At 52.1% G+C, this 17264-nt stretch overlaps 1 long non-coding RNA gene across 2 annotated transcripts; it reads right to left on the bottom strand.

The window, feature by feature from the left end:
* Positions 1-10093: 10093 nt before the first annotated feature.
* LOC132348641 (uncharacterized) lies at positions 10094-16847 on the bottom strand. Of its 2 annotated transcripts, none has more exons than XR_009497514.1 (3): positions 14979-16847; positions 12801-12999; positions 10094-10796 (listed from the first exon to the last, which is right to left on the bottom strand). It is a non-coding gene; the product is annotated as an uncharacterized LOC132348641 (long non-coding RNA). The 2 variants fall into 2 exon arrangements; XR_009497513.1 differs by having other exon boundaries at positions 12801-12996.
* Between the last annotated feature and the right edge of the window lie 417 nt (positions 16848-17264).

The following is a 17264-nucleotide window of genomic DNA, read 5'->3' as shown; positions in this document are numbered from 1 at the left end:
GCGGGAAGCTGTTGACACGTAAATGATCTTTTCTAACCGCCTAACAAAAGAACCCGCCGGCCCCCGCGAGCCCCGCTCACGGGGCAGGTTTAGACAATGGACGCGGCGGTTGGAGCCTGGAAAGGGGCCTCCACGGGCCACAGTGTCAGGGGGAAACCCTGCGAAGAGAGAACCGGAATTTTGCACCCGAACTTGAGTGCCCAGAAGGCAGGAAAGGAAAGGGGTGGGACAAACCTGGGGTGGGGGACCTTGTACCCGGGGTGCCTGCGCGCCATCCCCACCGCTCTTTGAGCCCAGCGGGGGCGGACAGTCTGGTTTTCGAGCAAGAGCAGAATTGTGGAATTACGTGTAAAATCTCATCATCTTTAATGTTGACAACTCATTAGAAAATGTTCAGGTGGGCCAAACAAAAACAAGCTGACTTCGGCCCCGGGTGCGACCTCCATAGTGGGAAACAGAGGTGTACACCGTAGTCTACACTCAAAACACTCAGATCGGGGTCAGGGTAGAAGAGTTAGCAGCCGTGCTACTGGGCAAATCACTGGCTGCCGCGAGACCGTGACCCCCGGGTTCTGAGGCCCGGGGGAGGGGGTCCCCCTCCCGTCCGCCCCTGTAGTTACTCAGATCTTCAGTGAAGGGAGGAGGTGGTGCCATCTCAGGCCCCTCCTCCTTCCCCACAGTGCAGGGACTTCCTGCGTCCTCTGAAGGCCCGCCAGGACCCCTCCAACGCCCCGCGCCGCAGTGGTGCTGACATCACCCCCAGAGTCCTCCGGGGCGCCCTCCAGTCCTGCAGGAAGTGTGGGAGGTGAAGCGTCCGTGCGCCGCCTTCCCCGCCCCACCCCGCTCCGCCCAATTCTCCTTCCAGAGGGGTCGCCCCCAGGGAAGGTGGGAGCTACCGACCGCTTAGGCACTCTCCTGCATCTGGTGCCCTCCAGAGCACGGGCCGCCTGGAGAGCGGGGGTGGGGGCGGAAGCCACGTGGCTCCTCCCCTCCTCCCGATGGGAGGGCGGGGAGACGCTACCAAACTGTTAACCTTGGCCACCCTGGGGACTTGGGGCATTTTCTTTGAATATCGCTCTGTGGTTTTACTTGTTTCAACAAGCAGCTTCCCTGTGACTTCCGTAGTTTGAAACAAAAATCCCAACTAGCATGAAAAGAAAAAAGGGCCTGAAAACGAGTGTAAATATAAACACCAGGTTTAAACAGGGAAAAATGTTTCTTGTTAAGTGAGAACGGCAGAACCCAAAAACAGTACATCCTCGCCACCTACAGCGGTGCAGACGTGCAAGGCCATGAGCAAAAAGGCAGCCTCCCAGGCCGGCAGCTGTGTGGGACTTTAAGGTTTATTAAGCAGTATATTGTCTTTTCAATAAAATGGAGACAGCATCAGACACGCTGTCTTAAATATAAGGATAAACATAACCACGAGTCAATAATTTCAGTGTTGCTCTGGCTGTGTGAAAGATACGCAGTGTTTGTTATACTTCCTATGCTTTTGTTGTCTGCCTGAAATACAACACAACAAAACAATCTCAAAAAAAAGACAGGCAGCTAGATGGCAGCTGGTGGCCCTACCCTGTTCCCAGAGTCTTGGTTCACCAGACTTCCCTGCCCCAGCCGGCAGCTCTCAGCGCTGCAGACTCAGCAGGCTGTGCCGCAGTCAAGAGGGGATCCGTGTCCCAGGATGAACACATAACTGATTGTAAATGCAGGTGCATTCATTTCTTAGGGCCGTTGTAACATTATCACAAACTTGGGGGCTTAAAACAACAGAAACTTATTCTCACAGGTCTAGAAACCAGAAGTCCAAAATCAAGGTGTCAGCAGGGTCACGCTCCCTCTGGAGGTTCCAGGAGGATCCTTCCTGCCTCTTTCAGCTTCTGGTGGCCCCAGGCATTCTTGGCTTGCAGCAGCGTCACCAAATACCTTAATATAAAACTAACAAAAAAGAGCTCAAGACCTATAGACAAAAAATTGTAAAACACGATTGAGAGAAATTACAGAAAAAATAATTACATGGAGGGATATACCACATTCAAGAATTGGAAGACTCAGTATTGTAAAAATGTCATTTCTCCCCCAACATACTCTACAGATTGATGCAAATGGATTTTAAGATCCCAGGCAGGATCTCTGCACAGAAATGGACAAGCTAGGCTTCCATTGCCAGTATGTAAACTCCTACTGAACTAACCTGCCACAGACGGCACTATGAACTCTGGACAACATAACGCTCACCTGGAGTAGCCAGAGTGAGCACAGGCAGGTGCTGGAGAGGAGAAGCCCTGGAAGAAGAGAACGGCCAGGTGAGCTGCCTGCTTTCACAGCTTCTAGCCTAAGGGCAGGCCATGCCATGCAGGGCAGATAAACACCAACAAAACACCTGCAGTCCTGCTGGCCTGAGAGCCAGGAGATAGAGTTTGGGCAATGACACCCTCTGGAAAGTATTTGGGGGCATCCCAGAAAGGAAGGAGTGAGAGAAGGGGAGACCCAAATTCTGTTTGTAACCTGAGCCTAAATCTCCAGGTGACATTGGAACACAGGCATAGGGTAGACTCCAAGCATCTTGGCTAAGAATAAAAGAACTGAGATGAGATCTGAGCTGCTGTCCAAGGGACAGTACTTGCTGTCTGAGCCCCACCAAGTCATCTTCCATTTGCTAACACAAACACAGAAATAATCAAATCAATGCTCTTTGAGTTAATATAAGAGAATCCAAGGTCAACACAAAATAACACAATATCCAGGACACAGTCTAAAGTTACTAAACAAACAAAGAAAAGGAGAATCTTAGCCATTCTCAAAAAAAAAAAAAGTATGGGCAATTTATCCCTGATACGACACAGGTGATGGAATTAGCAAAAGAAAATTTTAAAGTAACTATTATAATCACTCATGTAAAGAAAAATATGCTTTTAACGAGTGAAAAGATTTTTTAAAAAATCACAGCAGAGTTGGGACTTCCCTAGTGGTCCAGTGGTTAAGACTCCATGCTTCCACTGGAGGGGGCACAGACTTGATCCCTGGTTGGGGAACTAGGATCCCGCATGCCATATGGCATGGCCAAAATAAATAAATAAACAAATAAATAAATAAATCACAGCAGGGAACTGGAAAATATATCTTAAAAAGGAAATTCTAGAACTGAAAGTTAAAATTTCCTAAACATAAAGTTAACTGAATGGGCCAAACAGAAGAGTGGAATGACAGAGGAAAAAAAATCAGTGAACTTGCAGGTATATCAATAGAATTTATTCAGTCTGAAAAGGAAGGAGTGGGGAATAAATAAAAAGAGCATAAGGGATCTCTGGTATAGAATCAAAATGTTGACATCTGTGCAACTAAAACCACGAAAAGGGAGGAAAGAATAGGGCAGGAAAGAGTATTTGAAGAGTATTTGAAGACATAATTTACAGAATTTTCTATATTTGGTGAAAGGCATAAATTTACATGCTTGAAGAATTCGACAATCCCCAACTAAGATAAACTCAAAGAAAACTATGCACAGGCACAGCATAGTCAAACTGTTGGAAGCTGTGTGTAAAGAGAAAAATCTTATGAGTAGCTGCAGGAGAACAACACATCTCATGCAAGGAACAATGAAGTGACACTGCTGACTTCTCATCGGAAGCTATGGAGGCCAGAAGAAAGTGGACCAACACCTTTCAGTATTGAAAGAAAGTCCGTGAACCCTTTTGCAGAATGTCAAACTTTCAAACTATCTTTCCAGAATGAGGGTAAATAAAGATATTTTGCTATACAAGAAAATTAAGAGAATTCATCACCAGCAGACCTAAACTACAAGAAATGCTAAAGGAAATTCTTCAGACTGAAGGAAAATGATACCAGATAGAAACTTGGTCGTCGGGAAAGAATGAAGAGCATCAGAAATGGTAAATACCTGAACAAATATAAAAGAATATTTTTCCTCTTCATTTCTCTAAAATACATGTCTATTTAAAGCAAAATTATAACATTGAATGGTGGGGGGGTTTACTGCATTTAAATATACTATAGCAAATCTATAGCAAAAAATGGACCTATGACATTGAAAGTGTTCTACATTTTGGGACTTCCCTGGTGGCACAGTGGTTAAGAATCCACCTGCCAATGCCGGGGACATGGGTTCGATCCCTGGCCAGGAAGATCCTACATGCTGCGGAGCAACTAAGCCTGTGCACCATAACTACTGAGCCTGTGCTCTAGAGCCCGCGAGCCACAACTACTGAAGCCTGTGTGCCTAGAGCCCGTGCTCCGCAACAAGAGAAGCCACCGCAATGAGAAGCCCACGCACCGCAACGAAGAGTAGCCCCCACTCGCCGCAACTAGAGAAAGTCCACGCACGGCAATGAAGACCCAACGCAGCCAAAAATAAATAAATAAACAAATAAATTTAAAAAAAAAAACCTTTCCCAAATTCAGGCCAATATGCATTTTGACAGTCATATTTTATCAAAATGGGTTGTGCCATTCAGAAACTGTTTGCAAAATGAACATCCTGCCCCAAGAACCCACATGCTATTTTTTTTAAAGCTTATAGAGCGGAAGGATAGCCCAGCTCTAGAGAGAAAAAGGTTGAATCTTCTCATGAGGAGCCTGACGCCCCGCTGGCCCTCCGTGATAAACCTGAGTGGCATGAGAAAAACCAAAGCATGAACTTGAAACATGAAAGACATGACCCAGAGACCAGGAGGGAAGGCGCGCCCCAGGCTGTGGACTCACAGCTCACCAGAACCAAGTCGACTTGATCCATCTGCCAGAAATCATAGAGCGTTGGTTCTCACCAGCTTCAGGCCTCAGTGCTGGCCGCTGCCCTGGGGCCCAAGGCTCTCCAGGAAAAGACTGGAAAGGTGATGGGGACCTTGGAGTTTCCTTCTCCTCTGTGCTTTTTCTGCAATTTATTTTCTTAAATGGATGTGTTGTTCTTTTATCATTTAAAAAAAGAGAAGCACTGCTTGATTTTTCATCTCTTAACTTGTTCTTGAGGGAAAATACACACACTGGAAAGTGCACAACTCAGTGAATTTTCACAAACGAAACACACCCAGGTCACCAGCACCAGATCAAGGAGCAGAATGTGCCCAGCACCCCAGAGACACCCCACCCAGCCCACCCCTCCCCCAAGTGACCGCCACCTGACTTCTAATATCATGCATTCCTGTAGCCAGGTTGGTGACTTGAGGTAAATGGAATTATACAGACTTCTGTCTTTTGTTTCCCCAGTGTTTTATTTTGTGTGTGTGTGTGTTGGGGGTGTGGGGGGTTAATATTTTTTATTGTGGTAAAATTCTCATAACATAAAAGTCACCATTTCAACCTTGTTACAGTGTACAACTTCGTGGCATTCACAATGTTGTGCAACTATCAGCCTTACCTAGTTCCAGAACGTTTTCCTCACCTGAAAGGAAAACTGTAAGCAGTCAGTCCCTACCCTCCTATTTCCTCAGCCCCTGGCAACCACTAATCCACATTCTGTCCCTATGGATTTACCTATTCTGGACATTTCACATAAATAGGATCATGCAATATGTGTCTTCCCTTTGTGTCTGTCTTCCTTCACTCAGCATCGTTTTTTTAAAAAAATGTTTTATTTTATTAATTTTTAGGCTGTGCCATGCGGCAGGCAGGCTCCTAGTTCCCCAGCCAGGGATCGAATCAATGCCCCCTGCAGTGGAAGCAGGGAGTCTTAACCACTGGACCGCCAGGGAAGTCCCTACTCAGCATCTTGTTTTTGAGGTTCACCCACATGGTATCCTGTGTCAGTGCTTCATTCCCTTTTGTGACTGAACAATATTCCATTACATGGATGGATCACGTTTTGTTTATCCATCCATCCATTGGTGGACAGTTGGGTTGTTTCCATTTTTGGAATAGTACTGCTGTGAAGATGCACACACAAGGTTTTGTGTGGACATATGTTTGCATTTCTCTTGGGTATACTCCTTGGAGTAGAATTGCTGGGTCACGTGGTGAGTCCACTTTTAACTAACCGAGGAACTGGGTTCTCCTGTGCGTGGATTCTCTCCCTCAGCGGTAGGTGAGGCTCATCTGTCTTGTTGCCACCCTGCAGAGGGTCCACGCTCACTGCTGCAGGATCCATGGTTGGACACACCCAGCTACGTATCCACTCTTCAGATGGTGGGCACTGGGGGCTCCAGTTTGGGGCTGTTATGAAGAGTGCTGCTCTGAACGTTCCCTACTTGACTTTTGGTGACACAAACATTTCTTTGGGAATACAGCTAACAGCGGACTGGGCTGGCAATTAGGCGAGAAAATGAAACAAAAGACATCCAGATTGGAAGGAAGAAGGAAAACTATTTGCAGATGATGTGATCTTGTAGACAGAAACTTCTAAAGACACAACTAGAAAACTATTAGAACTAGTAAACAAGTTCAGCAAGGTTGCAGGACAAGATCAATATACAAAAAATCAGTTGTATTTCTATACAGAAGCAATGAACAAAACAAAAATGAAAGTAAGTAAGCAATCCCATGAATATTTATGAGTAAATTAACAAAAGAAGTGCAAAACATATATTCTGAAAACTACAATACATTGTTGAAAAATTAAAGAAGACCTAAATAAATGGGAAAATATCCCATGTTCAGGGATTGGAAGACTGAATATCATTAAGATGGTGGTACTCCCCAAATTGATTTTCATTTGCGTTTCCCTGATACCACTTGTATATCAGACTCAATACAATCCTTATCAAACTCCCAGGTGGCTTCTTTGTGGAAATTGACAAATGAATCCTTAAATTCATATGGAAATTCAAGAGATTCAGAATAGCCAAAACAATCTTGGAAAAGAAGAACAAAGTTGGAGCACTCACACTTCCCAATTTCAAACTTACTACAAAACTACAGTAATCAAGACAGAGCAGTACTGGCATATGGAGAGTTACATAGACCAGCTGGAGTAGAATAGAGAGCCCAGAAATAAACCCTCACACGTATGGTCAAATGATTTTTCAGAAGGGTGCCATGATGATTCAATGACGAAAGGACAGGTTTTTCAACAAATCATGCTGGGAAAACTGGATACCCACATGGAAAGGAAAGAAGCTAGATCCCTCTCTCACACTAGGCACAAAAATTAACTCAAAATTGATCAAAGACCTAAATGTGAGGGCAAAAGCTGTAAAACTTTTAGAAGAAAATATACATATAGACCTTGGATTAGGTGATGGCTCTTTTGATATGACACCAAAAGCATAAGCAACAACAGCAAAAAAGATAAATCCGACATCCTCAAAATTTTAAACTTTTGTGCTTCAGAAGACATCAAGAAAATGAAAAAACCGACAGAGAGGAAGAAAAAGTTCAAATCACACTTAGAAGAGACTTGTATCTAGAATATATGAAGAACTATCACAACTCAATAATAAAAAGAGAAATAACCCAATTTAAAAATGGACAAAGGATATGAATAGACATTTCTCCAAAGGAGATATACAAATGACCGATAAGAACATGAAAAGATGCTCAACATCTGGGTGGGGCCCAGTTTTGCAGAAAAGGGCCAGGACCATGCCAGTCTCCCAGAGGGAGTATGATACTCTCCACAAAACAGCCCAAGGTGACAGTGCTGAGGGCTCTCCGCGGAAGGGATGGATTCCACGAACACTGACACCGTCTCTGTGCAGATGCGGAGATGTGCTGCTCAGAGCCCCTCCAGGAAAGGACCACGGCCCAGCTGCAAGAAGCAGGGTGACCTGACTGGGAGCCTCCAGCCATTAGCTTCAAGCCCAGGTCACACTCTTCTCGGGTGATCCCCGCGACTGCCAGCAAGGCGGTAGGTGGGATGAGGACACCTATTTCTGCTCAGCGTGGGACCCCTCCAATGGGCAGATGCACTGGAGCTGCCCGCTGGGCTGGCACATCGCGGTCCATGGTCCCTCCTGCCCGATCCTGCTGCCTCCCTTTTCCCCCTTGAAGGTGTTTCTTCCCAAGAGACCTCCGCCTCAGCATCTACTTCCTGGAGAACAAGCTGGGACTCGGAGTGGAGCAGTCCAAGAAAGCAGGCAGCAGGATGGAGCTGCAGACCGGACCACTCACCACCAGGGCAGTGAGGGAAGCCCATCCCTGGCCCGGGGCCTAACTGCTAACACTTTCCCTGGGGATGACTTGGGGGACGGAGCTGGTAGCAGGGGCTGCACTGGCCAGCAGTCTGCCCCGTGTCATGATCCAAACTGATTTGGTTGCTTGAAAGGTAGAGGAGCGGGGGTGGGGGGTAGGGGGAAGATGGAACCGGAGGGTCGTTGACTAAGTCGCACTGACTTAGAGACGATAATGACAAGCTGAGGGCAGTTAAACAATTGAGAGCCATGTGTGGGAGCCAGCAGTCTCATTAGCAGCTTCAAAGAAACTCAGGCGGTAAAGCAGAAAAAACTCAAGCTCACATTCAGACATGGTGGCCAGAGTGGCTGAACATCACAGATGGTTGATTGCTCAGCCGAGGCAGGACTGCTACGCCGATGTCAGGACCCTGCTTGGGACCCCTGGGGACCCCAGGGGGTGGAGACCTGAGTGTGTGCATGCAGAAGGTGATTCCTCAGAGGCCTTTAGCCACCTGAGCCTGCAGACGTGGCCCCCCCTCCCCAGCTAGAGCCAGCCGGCCCCGGGGGAGACGATACAGAAGTCTCTCCCGCATAAGGCAACAGGTGACTGTCCGCACACCCTCTCTGGGCCACCAGGCCTGTCAGAATTAAGTTACAGTGTAGGCTGCAAGGCTCGGCCAGCACATGTTGCCAAGACCGGTGGGGCTGGATTCTGAGGGCGCTCCTGGCGCTGTGGTGACTCTTACCGTGAATGGACAGAGCAGCACCCCAGCCCGAGAGGGTCCAGTAACCAGGGGCTCAGACCCTCCTGAACGAGGACATGGCTCCCACTCCAGGAAGGCCCCCGAGATCTGCAGAGGTGACAGCTGAGGAGGGCTGTAGGCTGGAGAGTGGAGGGGCCCCGAGACCCGCTGCAGCGGCGGAGCCTCGCCCACCTCCCTCCCTCCCTCTTCTAAGTCTCCCCCAGGAAGAGAGGCTGGGGTACCCCTGGAGGAGCCCCCCACGTGCAAGGGAGGGAACCTGTGGGCACAAGGGGTGGGCTGTGGTCACACAGATCTCCCTTCCAAAAGAGACTCACTGCCCAGCACAGGAGCGGGGCTAGCGGACTGCCCGCAGCCATTAGAGGCTTAGGGTCCACCTCAGATTTCACTGAGGTGGTGCCCTTCTCAGGGTGGCCCCAGTCAGCCCAAGCAAGGCCGTGGTCCGAAGGCCTGGCCATTTCTGCCCCACGTGAGACTCCTCCCCTGGGCCCCAGAGCTCCTGCTCGGCAGGCAGACCTGGTCAGGTCCCAGCCCAAGCTGACTTCCTCCACTCTTCCCCTCACAGGTGTTACCCCCCTTAAACCCTTTGTACCCTTACTTGTCTCAGCACTTTCTTCCTAGAGACTCTCGCACTTGGCCTTTACGTGATGACAAGCAGGACGGCCAGGGAGGGTTGGTTTATTAGCTCAGCAAATATTTGGGGAGGATGTGTAATAGCATGCTGGAGGCCAGGGCGTCCCCAACCTGCGTTTGCACCTGGCTCTGCTAGGATGCTAGGTACGTTCCTTACCTGCCCTCATCCTCGTCCTCCTGTCTGTAAAATGGGATGATTACAGAGCCCCACCCAGAGCGCTGCTTCAAACGTCAGACGTGTGCGTGTAAACGGCTCAGCACGACGCCCAGGACACACTCAGCTGTGAATTTCACTTGCTGTTCTTGTTTTTTCTCTGAGCACTCCTTCAAGGTGTTTGCTGCCTGGGCCTTATTTTTCTCCGCAGAAATTAGAATGCATAGTCTGCATTCTACAAGCATACCTTGTTTTATTATGCTTTGCTTTATTGCACTTTGCAGATATTGCATTTTTCACAAACAAGTTTTGTGGGAACCCTGCATTTAGCAAGTCTATCAGCACCATTTTTCCAACAGCATTATTTTAAAATTAAGGTACGTACAATGTTTTTCAGACACAATGCCACTGCACACTTAATAGACTACAGCGTAAAAATAACTTTTATACGCACTGGGAAACCAAAAAAATTCATGACTCACTTTATTGTGATATCCGCTTTATTGCGGTGGTCTGGAACGGAACCCACAACATCTCTGAGGTCTGCTTGTATCAGGGCAGGGATGGTGACCACAGGCCTGAAGACCTGGAGCTGTAAGGTCTGGGGACTCCAGGCTGAAGGCCTGCGTCTCCTGTGCTACATCAGCGGTCCCCAACCTTTTTGGCACCAGGGACCGGTTTCATGGAAGACAATTTTTCCACGGACGGCAGGGGATGGGGGGATGGCTCAGGCGGTAATGCGAGCGATGGGGAGTGATGGGGGGCGGCAGATGAAGCCTCACTCACTCGCCCGCCGCTCACCTCCCGCTGTGCGGCCTGGTTCCTGACAGGCGCGGACCGGTACTGGTCCACGGCCCGGGGGTCGGGGACCCCTGTGCTACATGACTGACTGGGATAAAAGGCTGGCTGCTTGTGCAGTAGCCCCAGCACAGCTTTCCCAGGAGCAGGCCGCCAGTCCTCTCCCGAGGCCTGTGGTAAAAGAAACCTCTATCTGCCCTGCTCATCTGAGTACGGAAGTCGGCCCCTTGGGTGACTGCTGACAGAGCACGTGGACGCCTGGTGCCAAGGCGCTCCTCTGAGCAGGGAAGTGCCTTTCATCTCCAAATGAAGGAACAGCCCTGCTGAGACGTGGACACCCTGTCCCCAGACAGCATCAGACGAAGACCAGGCTCCCCTCACACGTTGCTGTGGGAATATAAAGACGTGCAGCCACTTTGGAAAACCGTCTGGTGGTTTCTCACAATGTTAAACATAGACTCACCATATGAGCAGGCAATTCTACTCCGAGGTATATACCGGGGGAAATGAAAACATACATCCACACAAAGCCTTGTACACAATGTTTACAGCAGCATTATTCATAGTAGCTGAAAGGTGGAAACAAACCAAATGTCCATCAACCGATGAACACGTAAACACCAGCATACAACAGAATGTTATTCAGCTACAGAAAGAAACAAAGTACTCATACATGCTGCAACCTGGATGAGCCTTGAAAACATTCATAAACGTATGCATAGTGAAAGGAGCCAGTCACAAAAGACCACGTAGTGTATGATTCCATGAATGGGAAATGTCCAGAACAGGCAAATCCATCGTGGTTACCTGGGCCTTGGGGGACAGGGCGGTGGGGAGTGACCGCTAGTGGCTCTAGGGTTTCGGGAGTTGTGATCGGAATGTTCTGGAATTACACAGTGGTGATGGCTGCACAATTCTGTGACTACCCTAAACACCACTGAGCTGAACACCTTAAATGGGTGAATGTTATGGTATGTAAATAATACCTCAATAATGTTGCTAAGTAAACAAATAAATGAACGAATAAGCGTGAGTTCAGTCCAGCCCAGCGCGGAGAGAGATCAGACTCGGCACTGCTGGCCCCGAGATTCCAGGGAGCGTGGTAAATGCCATTTGTGAAAACACGTCCCCGAACCCAGGGAGACTCCCAAGGCAAAGGTGGTTCTCATGTTTGCTGCTTGGGAAAGACAAATATGTACTTCCGGAGGTCTGCGATCGCTTGTATGAGCAACACGAGCCATGGCAATGTGTTTTTGGTGCCGTCCGCCCTGTCCAGCTGCTGAAACCTCCTGGAAAATCTGGAAGCAGCTCTGGACTGAGGCATCTTCCTGGAGGAGAGCCCGCTTCTCAGCCCGGCCCGCATGCTGCCCCTTCTGCCACACACGCCCCCGCCCGTCTGAGGGCGTCCGCATCACGACAAGCGTCTGCCTCGGTGCCCAGGCTTGGCCACCGAGCCTTTGCGTTCGGGGGGTTAAGGCAGCCACAGAAGGGAAGGTGTATGGTGTTCACAGGTGGACCTTCACACTTGCAAAAACACCCATGTGCCCGGCAGGGTGCTTTCCAGCCACACTCCAGCCTCTCGCCAGGTGAGAATGTCAGTTCGCAGACGAGGGGCCCTCACGTTGGCTCCCGAGCACTGCCAGGGGACCACAGGCTTTGGGAGGGCTGGATTGTCTCTACCACTTCTTTATTTTATTTTTTTAATTTTAATATTTAAAATATTAAATATTTAATATTTAATATTTAATATGCGGATCTTCGTTGCCACGTGCAGGGTCTTTTAGTTGCAGCATGCGGACTTTTAGTTGTGACATGCGGGATCTAGTTCCCTGACCAGGGATCGAACCTGGGCCCCCTGCGTTGGGAATGTGGAGTCTTAACCACTGGACCACCAGGAAAGTCCCCCACTCCTTATTTACACGACTCCATTCCTGGGGGCTGCGGTTCTGCCAGGCCGGCACTCGTGCACCATCAGGCAGGTGCAAAGACAAGCGCCCAGCCTTGGAGCTGACTTGGAGTTCACATCCTAGGATGCTCCCTGGGTAGGCCTCTGGGTTACTGGGGCAACTCCCTGGGACGCATCCTGCATCCTTTGCATGGGGTCAAGAGAGGACAAGGTGAAGGAACTCTCCCCGCAGCGCCCAGCTGCAGCCTCAGGACAGTCTGCAGCTGGGGCACCTGTACAGCGTGCGTTCCTTGAAGGAAGAAGCCGCATCTGGTATCTCCCCCGCGGCTGAGCAGGGAGCACCACGAGGCAGGGTGTCCGGGTCAGCAGCCTGAGACTCAGATCGGAATCCCAGGTTGGCCACTCAGTGGCCGTGTGACCCTGGCTGAGCATCTAGCCCAGGCTGGTCTCCTCACCCTTAGGCCCCGGGGGGCCGCCATCCTCACCTCTAACAGCCTGTGTACGTTGCGGGGGCCTGTGACTCTGTACAGGGCATTTGTTCTCTGTGTGTCTTTCCCTCGTGGCCCTGTCTGTGCGGCCACGGTCTGCTCACGTGTGGTGCCCAGGCTGACCCAGTCTCCTGCTAGAGGTCACGGGTCGTGGGGGTCTCCAGCTCTGCTGTGAAAACGCTCCAGTGAGCGTCTGCTGCCAAAGAGATACGCGCATCACCATTGGGCCCTTAGAGGGATCTTCTGTCGATAAATATAAACGACCCCGACTGTGCGGGTAGTGCGCTCAGGGGAACACAGGGGGCCCTACAGTCCCCTTCCCCACTGCCCACCCCCCTTTTCCGACCTCCTCTCGGGACCCACCAGGAGGCAAGGTGCGGGCGGCTGGCACGGAACGCTGGCAGAGCCCCTGTCCGGGGCCCTCTCGTGGCCCCCTTCAAGGTGAGCCAAACAGCGATGGTGCACCTGCCTCGTGCCAAGCTCTGCGCTAGAACCCGAGGCCAGCGTGGAAGCTCTTAGGGTGTGAGGGCAGGTCACCCTGAGCCGCTGGCCTCCCCGTCACCGTGGCTGACGGCACCCTGCCCCAGGAGAAGCTGGCCGGAGGAGACGCCCAGGGCACATAGCAGACGGGGAGGCGGGAGGAACCAGGAGCGGCCCCCACGTGCTCTGCCTCTGGGCAGTTTCCTTCTCCCCTTTGAAACCTGTCTTGTCCCACTTCTGCTCTCAGCAGCCACCCCTGCCGGTCTGGCGCAGGGGAGCCAAACCCTCACCACTGACTCTCTGACCCGGACACCTCTTCTTCCCTAAATGAGGCGGTGAGGGAGCCCAGGCAGAGGGAAGGGGTGAGGAGGGCCTTGTGGGATGGGTGAGGGTGGGCCCAGCTGGGGATGCTCAGGGCCCAGGGAACCGAAGCCTCCCTCAACCCTCCCTGTGTGCGTGGTAGGCCCCGGTCGCTAGCTACCTTTCCTATCACCCTGCTCAGGGAGGCCCCACACATGCAAGCGGACGCTGGTGACCCAGGATGAGGGGTTACGAGGGTCCCTCCCACACGCTGGCCTGGTGCAAACAGCTCGCTTGCACCTTCCATCCTCACAGCACGAGGCACAACCTGGGCCCCACTTTTCATGCTAGAGGCACAGCCAGGAGGCTCTGGGGCCAGGATGCCAGCCACGTCTGCCTGACCGGCCCTGGGTGGTGAAGGTGGCTAAGGGGTCCCAGGAATGTGCACCCTAAGCTGTTCCTGAGCTCTTAAAGCCCTCAGTATCGAGGGGCTTAATCGTCACCAGGAGAGGAAAGCCGACTGGCCCATCCATCTTCCTGTTCCCAGGATGTTCTCTAAGTGTTTCCTCTCTGTATTTCTGAAGGGCCACCATGTTAGAATCTGACACTTGGGGACCTAGTGTCTGGGGCTGCCAGAGTCCCATCAACTTGGCTTACCTCTCCCACCCAGCCGGGCCTGGAAAGGTGGGCCGAGGCTGCTCAGCTGGGTCTGGGTCCTAACGCACTCCTGTTTACTCCCCACAGCACGCCTCATCACCGGAAGGCTCAGCTGGGTGGGCGGCCGGGCGGGGGGAGGCGAGGAGCGGAGGTAGGGAAGGGGGAGGGGGAGAAGAGGGAGACAGAAAAGGAAGGAAGGGGTAAAGGAGAAGGGCGAGGAGAGGAGGGGGGTCCAAAGATGCATGAACCTCAAGCCAGCGGTGCTCACGGAGCCTCCAGGGAAAACAGCCCTGCAGGCCCAGGGGACGGGGATGGATTCCCACTGGATTCACAGAGAGCAGAGACCTCGGGGAGAATTCCTGGCTGTGTGGGATCAACCCTGCTTTTCTTGTCTTTACTCCCTGACCACAGAGGCCCTGAACACAGCCGCCCGGGCCTCCCAGCCCTGTGACCTGCCTGAACGGCTCCTGGTACGGGTCACCTTCAAAGCCAGCCTTGCCCTTGGCGCCCAGCCCGACTGTAACCCTCAGCTTCCTCCTGGCTCCTCGCTCTCTCCGGGCAAAGGCTCCCTCCTAGCGGGTGGACATCCGCCCCTCTTGTGCGTTAGGGCCCGAAGGAGAGGAGGGGACAGGCAAGGTCCCACCCTGCTGGCACACCCCCTGCTTCAGACCCCAGACTCGATTTCTGTTTTATCTGTGTCCACCTATCTGTTACTAATACCTCTTTGAATCAACTCACCTGTTTTGTTTTGCTCCTACTAAGCAATGATACCTGTGAAATCAGTGGCTGGGCCCATCATTCTTTCTCAGGTTCACATCAGTCACAAAGTGGCCTTCTGTGGCCACGTGCCCCTCACCTGCTACAGGACACGGGCTGCGATGGAACCCCAGGCCGGGTCCTGGGTCCTTATCTTCACACCTGTCCTTAATAAGGGACGCTGTCCTCTGAACACACAGGGCTTGGTACGTGGCTCATGGGTACAGTGGAAAGCCGGCCAGCTGCTTCTGTGGTCCTCTGCAGGGACCACCGTCTCCCATGCACGAGCCCCTAGCGCCTCTCAAAAGCCCATCACAGGCATTATCTTCTGGGGTCCTCACATCCAGCAGTGAGATGGGCAGGACAGCTGTCTTCTCAATCTGGCAAAAGGAGAAACTGAGGCAGGGAGTCCAACCTGCCCAGGGTTTTTCAGCTTCTCTACATCCCCAGGCTCAGGAGTCTAAGGCTTGGTGATGACCGAGCGGGTGGGCACTGTGGACAGCTGTTTAGGGTGGAGCTGCTGTTCAGGGAGGGGTGTGCCCTCGCACGGAGAACAGACCACACCAATGGACTCCCGGGCCAAGTTGAGGCTCCACAAAACTGCTCCCCCTCTCAGACCTTTCACAAGTGCCCTCCACTTTGGGCAGGACACCAAGGAATGAGTGGCAGGGCCAGCCTTCCTGGACCTGTGCACCACGTATATTTTTAGCCTCTGCCCTGCCCGGGCATTTGCAGTGACTGATGTCCTCAGGGAACCACCCAGCTGTACACCCGGGGGCCCAGTGGGCTCTCAGAGGTCTCCGGGAACTGCCCCCTGCCCTGATCCTGGAGCTCAGGACCCAGCTCCCCCTTCCAAGGTAGAATCGGCTCCAGTTGGTGAGGAGCGCGTCCCCACATCCAGCACACACAGAAGATTGTGGCGAGAGTTCCGAGGCACAAAACCTGTGACCTTAGGCAAGTCGTGTTCTGGACCTGGGAAGTGGTGGTGGGGGGCGGGGAAGAACTCTGCTGTACAGGGGGACCACAAGGCCAGATGGTCGCTGAGGTGGTCAGGAGACCTGGGGTGGCACCAACGCCACACAGGTGCACCCTGGGGAAGACTGCGTTGTGCTGAGGGAGAGTCTGTCTCCTGTCCAAGAGCAGGATGCCCCGATGCCTGGAGACCTCTCTGACTGGAGCTGGGCTAACCCTGGGGCCGCGCTGTCCGCCCTCTCCTCACCAACGCGATTCTCCAGGAGCAGAGATGCACTGGTAAATCTCGGCAGATATATTTAGAAGACTTTTCCATCTTCTCGTCTGCTCCTTCTGTGCTCCCTTTTCTCCAACCCAATACTGTTCTCTTACTGTTGCCAGGTGCTGGTGGAATGGGGGGATTCACAAAGGGCAGGCGGGGCAGCTGTCCTGTGCTGGGTCTCAGTTTCCTCTGTAAAATGGGGAGTCAGGGCCTATGTGCAGGTTGCCGTAAGGTGTTCTCTGCAGCGGCTTTCATTTTTCGTCTGGCACTTATTGTAAGAAATACACTTTGCATCTTGATCAAGTACCCACTTAAATACGTGTAGGTGAAATAAATGCTTCACAGAGCAAGAGCACTCACTGTGAGATGCCCTCTCTCATTGTTTCATTTTTATAAAATGCTGGTCACCACTCACCAAGTTTTTTTCAGGACCTAATACTAGTCGTTGATCTGAGGTCAAGAGGGAGAGACAGGCAGAAAGCAAGCGCAGACATAATCACCAATCGAGCAAAGGGCTGTGCAGGCAAGAAGGGGGTCTGGCGAACAGGAGGGGGCGGCCCGTTTCTCCACAGCGAGGCCTCCGAGCCGGAGCCGGGCAAAGCGGCAAGCAGGCCAGGTCAGGCGGGTCTCGGAGGCCCTGGTGGCCGGCTGGGATTTATTTTAAGGGACGCGGAACGCCACCGCAGGTTTGGGGGGAGGGGCGGATTAAAAGAGAAGATGCGCTCAGCACCTTATATTTAGCGGCTGACCCGCCGGAAGCGCTCGTTACCCGCAGTTACTACTGCGCCCAACGCGCGGAGCGCGGCGCCCACCTTCACCTCCTGGGCTGTGACCCTGGTCCCCCGCATTCGCCCCCGGGAAGACCACCCCCCACCCTCCGTCTTCACTCCGCGAGCAATGACCCCGGCCCGGCCCCCTGCCTTCTACCCCGGGGAAGAAACCTCCCGGCCCCACACCTTCACCCCACGGGCAGTGACCCCGGCCCCCCCCGGTCACTCTCCGGGGAAGGGACCCCCAGCCTTTGCCCCTGGGGA

Source organism: Balaenoptera ricei, chromosome 15 (assembly GCF_028023285.1).
Source record: "Balaenoptera ricei isolate mBalRic1 chromosome 15, mBalRic1.hap2, whole genome shotgun sequence".
Classification (NCBI taxonomy): domain Eukaryota; kingdom Metazoa; phylum Chordata; class Mammalia; order Artiodactyla; family Balaenopteridae; genus Balaenoptera; species Balaenoptera ricei.
This window is presented reverse-complemented; position numbering and strand designations above follow the sequence as displayed.